The sequence below is a fragment of the Peromyscus maniculatus genome, chromosome 8 (assembly GCF_049852395.1).
Source record: "Peromyscus maniculatus bairdii isolate BWxNUB_F1_BW_parent chromosome 8, HU_Pman_BW_mat_3.1, whole genome shotgun sequence".
Lineage (NCBI taxonomy): Eukaryota > Metazoa > Chordata > Mammalia > Rodentia > Cricetidae > Peromyscus > Peromyscus maniculatus.
The window spans coordinates 103,955,883-103,963,826 of NC_134859.1; the positions used below are offsets into that span (position 1 = coordinate 103,955,883).

The 7,944-nt window shown below is 52.5% G+C and overlaps 1 pseudogene; it reads right to left on the bottom strand.

Annotated features, from left to right (window-relative positions):
* Window positions 1-5,386: 5,386 nt before the first annotated feature.
* On the bottom strand, window positions 5,387-5,502 carry LOC121831951 (5S ribosomal RNA; annotated as a pseudogene).
* Between the last annotated feature and the right edge of the window lie 2,442 nt (window positions 5,503-7,944).

Consider the following 7,944-nt stretch of genomic DNA (forward strand, 5'->3'; position numbering starts at 1 on the left):
TGGGTCACTGAACCTTGCACTGAGCCCCCGCTCCATCGCGCTACTTCTGGGAGGTGCCACGGGGAACCTGGCACTACCCCTGCCTGCCTTGAGCTCCCCAACAGGAGGAGACATGTAGTCTGCCACTGCATTGAAAAGAAGGTGAGACAGATGTCCACATAGAGTCCGGGTGCCCCGAAGCCAACCTTGTCTCTCCTGCATCTCAACGTCCACATCGGTAGGTGACCCCAGAAGGTTCCTGTGCCCCAAAGACGAAAAAGCCCTCCCTGATTCTGTGACGTTACCTTCTTGCTACAGACCAGAATGGGCTCTCTGTCTAGGAATCTGGACCTGTGGCTTACCAAAACCAAACTTTGAGATCTGCCAGAGGCCTGGGCAGCTAATGGGGTGATCGCCCCAAACTTAGGACTCAGCATAAGACCTTCTTCCCTCAGATAAAGACTCAGGACCTGGGGTGGACCAAGGGCTTCGCAAGACCGAAGACAGGGGAAGGGGGGAAGATGGAAGGGGTGCTCCAGTGGGGCCCTCATGTGGTGTGTACCTGTAATGCCAGTCCTGAGGAGGCAGAGGCTGGGTGACATGTTCCTGTGACTGGTCAGTGTATCAGTGTGTATTGGGGGGTGGGGGAGAGTCTTTGCAGTCTTCTTACCTGAGCTGTATTTGACAGGGTCCCTTTACCCCCGTGGAGTAGCAAGCAGCGCCCTGGGCACACCTCCATGTCTCCCCGGCTCTGCTGTTCCCTCTGCATTTCTGATGAATACCCATGCCTGCTCTTTCAAGGCCATCTCCAGTGCCCACTGGAACATGGCAGACAGCCCACATGTGTGGGTCTCTTCCCAAACCCGGGCAAATGAAAGGCGAAAGGGATGAGAGAGAGACAGAGACAGACAGACGGACAGACAGACAGACAGACAGACAAAGATAGACAGAGAGAGAGAGAGAGATAGACAGAGAGAGAGAGACAAACAAAGACAGAGAGAGACAGAGACAGAGAGACAGAAAGGGGGAGAGAGAGTGAGTGCTATACTACAAAAGCCTTGTTCAAGAATGTTCGTAAAAGCTTGTTACAATAGTCCGGAACTGGAAGCAACCCAGATGTCCATCAAGAGCAGGGCAGATAAACAAACCGCACACTGCTCGGCTATAAAAAGGGACACACACACTAGGGCTGGTAGGATGGCTCTGTGCGCAAACAGGCTTGCAGCGTAAGCCTAGTTAGCAGAGGTCACTCTCTGGAACCTTGGGAGAAGAGAACAGACGTGGAACTCTGGCCTCCAAATGCGTTCCCACACACATGCGTGCACACACACTTTCACACATACACACTTAGCTCAAACAAACAAAACTGGTAGACTTCATATCTGAGCATTTGATTTATATGACGCTACTTCAGTGAAGAACAAAGACGAGGAGGAGGAGGAGGAGGTCGGAAGTGGAGAGGGGATGACATCAGACAGGAGAGTTCAATAAATCTGAGCTGAGAGCAGATAAGGATGGGTGCGAAGTGACATCAGAGGAAAGGACTCCTCGGGAGGGTGACAGAGAGAAGCCACATGGTTTTCTTCCTAGACTCTGGAAAGGGTCACAGCACAGAGCTGCACCCCCATCTCTCCAGAGCAGTTGAAGCAGGCTCTGGACCAAGGAACACGGGGACTTTGGGTGAGAGGGTCAGCCACCGGTCTGCAAACAAAGCTGTTAAGTGCACCAGAGAAGTGAGACCCCAGACTCATCCCTGGACATGCCAGCCACCATCGCCCCAGGCTCCACCTTTTTAGGAATAACCTTGGTCTGCCTGACTGTCTGTCTTTCTTTATTATGTTTTGTTTTTTTGTTTGTTTTTTGAGACAGGGTTTCTCTGTGTAGCCCTGGCTGTCCGGGAACTCATTCCATAGACCAGGCTGGCCTCGAACTCAGCAATCCACCTGCCTCAGCCTCCCGAGTGCTGGGACTAAAGGTGTGCACCACCCCTGCTGCCAAGCCTCCCCTACCCCTAGACCTTGAACTCCTAATCCTCCTGCCTCCACCTCTCACATGCTGAGATTATAGGCATATGCCAGCTCATCTTCTTTATGTAGTGCTTGGGATGGAACCCAGGGTCTTGTGCTAAGCAATTGAACTCATTCTGTAGCCCAGGCTAGCCTCTAACTCAGAGATCTGCCTGCCTCTGCCTCTTGAGTGCTGTTTTTAAAGAGACAGGTTTCTAATTCAAATTTAGGTAACCATTTTTTTTCTCATTTGAATGTTAAAAAGATAAACCAGTTTGTGTTATGTGCTTGTAATCTCAGCACTCAGTAGGTGGAAGCAGGATAATCGGGGATCAAGGCCCTCTTTTGCCATATCATGAGTTCAAGGCCAGCTTGAGCCTCATGAAAAAAAAAAAAAAAAAAAAAGAGGGGTCAGTAAGATGTCTCAGCGGGTAAAGGCACTGGCTGCCCAAACCTGACAACCCAAGCCTGACCCTTGGAACTCCTAGACATGGGGGAATGAGAGAACCAACTCTACAAAGCTGTCTCCTGACGTCCACTGTGCATTGTCACATGTGAGTGGTCCCTTCCCTGTCACACACACACACACACACACACACACACACACACACACACACACACAAATTAAAAGGTAAAAGCCGAAAGGCAAAAAGTAGATGGGATAATTTAAGTTAGAAAAGCTGGCTAGAAATAAGCCAAGCTGAGGTTGGGCATTCGCAAGTAAAAATAAGTCTCCGTGTATTTATTTGGGAGCTGGGTGCAGCCCACAAAGAGTTAAGAGTAAAAAAGTAACAACTACACTTCCCAAATCCTGTTGAGAAGAGTCTTGGAGGAACCAGACGGAAGCAAGCTAAGCTGACATTGTTTGTGGTTGGCATAGGTCAGCTATGACCCCCTGCCAGCTCCGGGGACCGCCACACACCGGAGTTAGGGGTGACCCAATCAAATTGCTCTCCTTTACAAGACGCCTGTGTCCAGCCTGTCCTGGGGCTGTTCTGTGTAGAACTGGGTGTCCCTGTGCCCTCTGCCTGCTCCCCCCAACCCTTCCCACGCTATCCAGTGGTCTTGAAAGACCTTCCTTCAGAAGAACCATGTGGAGCCTTTGAACATGAACACTTGAGCAAGGGGTGGGGTGGGGATCACTCTCCTTAAGAGTGACTTACGCCTCTTGGGGTCCAAGGGAGGGACAGTGCTTAGCTAGTTCCCTTCTTCCTTGTTTCCCAGCTGAGGCACTCCCCAATGCCTTACTCCCTCCAATAAAACCCAGGGTGGTGTGTGTGTGTGTGTGTGTGTGTGTGTGTGTGTGTGTGTGTGTGAAGTCCATCCGTGTCCGTCTGTCTGCCCCACCCGCATCCCATTCCAGCCTTCCAGGTGGTCCCTATCAAGCAAGGGCTACTCTTTTATTAATTTGTTTTTTGTTTTTTGTTTGCCTTTTGAGACAGGGTTTCTTTATGTAACAGTCCTGGCTGTCCTGGAACTCACTCTGTAGACTTATGTAGCCCTTAGGAGGCCTTGAGCTTTTGATCATCCTGTTTCCACCTCCCAAGTGTTAGGATTACATACGAAGGCCACCAAGCCTCATTTATGTGTGCTGGGGATCAAACTCACGGAGGTTTCACGCACGTTAAGCAAATAGTACACCAACTGAGCGACATCTCCAGTCCTGCCAGGGCTAATCTTTAGCCAAACACCAGGTGTTGGGGCCCTCAGCCTCTTCCTGGATCTTCCATGCCCTTCGTGTAGGATGCTGGCCTGATGGGCATGCTCACCAATGTCTTACTTAGTGTTTCTACTGCTGTGATGAAACACTGTGACCAAAGGCAGCTTGGGGAGGAAAAGGGTTATTTTAGTTTACAGTTTATACAATCCAGGAAGTCAGGGCAGGAACCCGGAGGCTGAGACTGAAGCAGAGGCCGTGGCTGAGGAGAACCACTGCACTCCAGGCTGGGCCCTCATACAGCAATAAACTAAGCAAATGTACCACAGGCTTGCCTATAGGTCAGTCTGGTGGCAACGTTTTCTCATCCGAGGCTCCCTCTTCCAACATGGCCCTAGACTGTGTCAAGCTAATATAAGAAGGAGCCAGCACACTCGGGACCCTAGGAGTGTCAGGCCCTGAAGCCTCAGACTCTGTTCTACCATGGTACAGTGAGTAGGGCTAATGAGGACAGCTGAGTTGGTCACAGCTCTGTCCTGGGGACCTTATGACCAGGGGACAAACCAGCGAATGGCCCACGTGCTGACCCTCTAGGTTGGATGGAGTGGCCTCGGGTGTTGCTTCCATAAACCAGACCTGCCTTTTGGCCTTCTGTGGTTCTGACTCCCACCCAGAATGGATGCAGTCAGGACCTAGGGGATTGGAGGCCAGAAGGACCAGGTCTTTCCCTTCATGACCTTCCTCCCTCCTCATCTGGCTCAAGTCTTCCACGGATCCTGGGTGTGGCGGCCCAGTCAACACTCAAGGCCTCCCTTGCCTTTTCCACAATGAAGGAACCCAAATATGCAGGGTCAACAAAGGGGTCTCTTCCTTTCTTCTATAACAAGGCAGTGCTTAGCCGGGCGGTGGTGGCGCATGCCTTTAATCCCAGCACTTGGGAGGCAGAGCCAGGCGGATCTCTGTGAGTTCGAGGCCAGCCTGGACTACCAAGTGAGTCCCAGGAAAGGCGCAAAGCTACACAGAGAAACCCTGTCTCGAAAAAGAAAAAAAAAAAAAAAAAAAAAACAAGGCAGTGCTGGCCAGCCTCCCAATTCTCCCTGAGCCTGAGTGCTCTGGCCCCAGACTGGGCACCGGGAGGTCAAGGTGCAGCTTCCGAAGTTTTGGGGGTGTCCTCAGGCTATGCCCCGGGAACTCCTTGGCATTACCGAAAGCATTTTCCTCAGGCTCCCTTGCTGTTTTTCATCCCAACAATTCATTAATTCATACATTCACTGTTCAGCACTCTGGCCACTGTGTTTAACACTTTCAGTGTGCGATTGGGCAGGATGGGCAGGTTGTCTGCCCACAGGACTGAGCTGACGCAGGAACAGGACATATGAAACCAATAACTCAGGCAGGGTTTGAGGGCCACTTAGTCCTCCCTACCTCACCTTACCCAGGTTATCTCAGGTACTATTAGCTTAAGGCAAGTTGGAGGGAACCTTGACACTCTATGGAGAAAGGGCCGGAGGGGGCAGGGTCACAGGTAGAGCCTATGGGTAGAGCTGGGCAAGGAGAGAACATTGGCGACTTCCTGGTCCCATGGACGGTTTAGTGTTTTCAGTTGTTTGTTTGTTGGTTGGTTTTGAGACAGGGTCTCTCTACATAGCTCTGGCTGTCCTGGATTTCACTGTGTAGACCAGGCTGGCCTCGAACTCACAGAGACCCTTCTGCCTCAGGTGTGCACCCCCACCACACCTGGCTAATCCTAAAGCACCAGGTATTCCCAGGCAGTCCCCCATCCGGGTACTAACCAGGCCCACCTCTGCTTAGCTTCCAAGATCAGAGGAGATGGGCACATTCAGAGTGGAGGCCTTAGCAGAGGTGGGCTGATGGAGGTGGCAGTGACCGACCCTGTCTGGTTCCTGGGGGGCTTGCTTTCCTAGGAGCTCAGCAGAGCTACCTCCAGGTAAAGCGTCTGGGGCCCCAGAACTCAATTTCCCACTCTGCCTCAGAGGTGCTATGTCCCAAAGAGCAGGTAGGAGCTGGGACCATCCACTTAGGACAGCAGGGGAGCTGGTCAGTAATGGAAGGGCCAGCAGGGAAGGCCCCCCATGGTCTCTCTTTGATTGGGGCGGCACAGCTCCTTGGCTTCTGGGGGCACTGTCCTTTGAGATGTCTGCCTGCTCCTGACGCACAGCACGCAGGGAACATTCAGGCCCCAGCTTGCCCGCCTGTCCAGGTGGCTGTGACCTGCCTCACCCCCTCACCCGGGAGGAGCAGGAGATGGGCACACGTCCCCTGGGAGAAAGGCAGTCGTCCCGTTCCCTCCCCCACCAAGGACTTCTGTGTACTTCATCTCCCGCTGAGCTGCAGGGCACACTACTTAGCACAGCCCTGGCGGGCACGGGTGGCCTCCCCAAGTCCCCTCCCCTTCCCAACATCTTCCCCTCCTGGGTCACCTGTGTTTTCCCTCTCTTCACACAAGAATGTGTCTGCAGGGCCTGGGCTGCTGTCCCATCCCATTGTTAACAACACCGCACCTCCACTCCCCACAGGACAGGCCCAGGCCTGCCCCAGGGGCCAGCCATCACCCCCTGCTGGAGTCCATATACACCTGTTTACCTTTGGGTCTCCGCCAAGGATGGAGCAGAGCTGCACCTGACTCCTGCCCAGTCCCCACTTCCTTCCCGTCCCCTCTCCTCCCGCGCTGCCCAGGCGTGGGGGTGGGGACCGGCTCAGCCCTGCAGGGCACCCAGCTCAATTGCTTCAGAACACTATAAATGGCAAGGGGTTCTCCCTGGGGACTTTCGGATGAGAGTCACGGGACCCCAAGGTGTCTTGTCCTATAGGACATTAAGTACCCGGGGCCAAGAATGGGAGGCCCCCAAGCTCAAAGCTTGGATCCTTTCTTGTGGCCACCTCCTGCCATTCTCCCAGCTGGCAGTGGGAAGGATGTGTAGAAGAAAGAGAAGCTGGAAAGGCCGCAAGTCTGGGGCAGGGAGATCTTCCTTTGGGAAAGGGCTTTCCCCAAATACTTAAAAAATAGGGGGCATTCAGCAAGAAATGGGAGCACAGGCCTTTTATCCCAGCACCTGGGGAGGCCGAGGCAGGATCTCTGTGAGTGTGAGGCCAGCCTGGTCTACCAAGCAAGTTCCAGGACAGCCAAGATTATTACACAGAGAAACCCCTTCTCGAAAAACAGGAAGAAAAAAAAAGGGGTTCAGGGACTGGTGGCTGAAGAAGTGGGGTTTGAAGCCTCAAATTAAAGACCAGGCAGCTGGGCTGTGGCACGAGCCTGGAACCGTTGGTACTCGGAAGGCTGTGTCAGGGAGGTGGAAGGTCAAGACTTGTGCGGAGTACAGAGTGAGTTCAAGGCCAGAGTGAGCAACTTAGTGAGACCTTGTCTCAAACATAAGAACTACAGCTCTGTGTGCTAGGGATCTAACTTAGTGGCAGAGGGTTTCCTAATGTGTGTGAAGTCCTAAGTCCAAACCCAAGAACAACCACAAGCAAATCAATATATAGAAATAAACCCATAAGTGTTGTGAAGAAAATGGGACCTTGTGTACTGCTGAAGGAACTATCCACAGACCAGTGGCCATGGAAAACAGTGCCTCACATAAGCCAATAAATAAAAATCAGAGCCGGGCGGTGGTGGCGCACCCCTTTAATCCCAGCACTCGAGAGGCAGAGGCAGGCAGATCTCTGTAAGTTCAAGGCCAGCCTGGGCTACAGAGTGAGTTCCAGGAAAGGCTCCAGAGCTACACAGAGAAACCCTGATTACAAACAAACAAACAAACAAACAAATGAGATAAAAATAAAAATCAGACACAAGACCGCTATGTGTCTAGCAATCCAATATACGTGAGAAAGGAAGCACCTGCCCCGAGAGCTGGAGTCCTGAGCACAAAGTCATACAGAATAGAGGAAGTCAGAAAAGTCAGTGTGGGTGATAGGCCCCTGGCACAGCATCCCGCACAGCTTGGGGAGCTCTGTGGACCGGGTAGGTTAATAGGCCTCCTAGTTTCAGGGAAGCACACGATGAAGTGTTCAGTGATAACGGGCACCATGCTCACCAGTGATGCTGCGTTTATTTGGTTGGGTGTTACACTGAGCCCATAAAGCGACGAGAGGTGGAGGCTCACGGGAAAGAGGGCTTGACCTTGTAAGCATGGGGTCCTGAGTATGTGTCTCAAGTACCCATGTCAAAAGCTGGGCATTGCTGCACCCGCCTGTAACTCCAGAGCTGGAGGAGGGAGACAGGTCCATTGCAGAAGAACTCTACAGGCAACTGGCCAAGCCAAAACAGTGAGCTTGTGG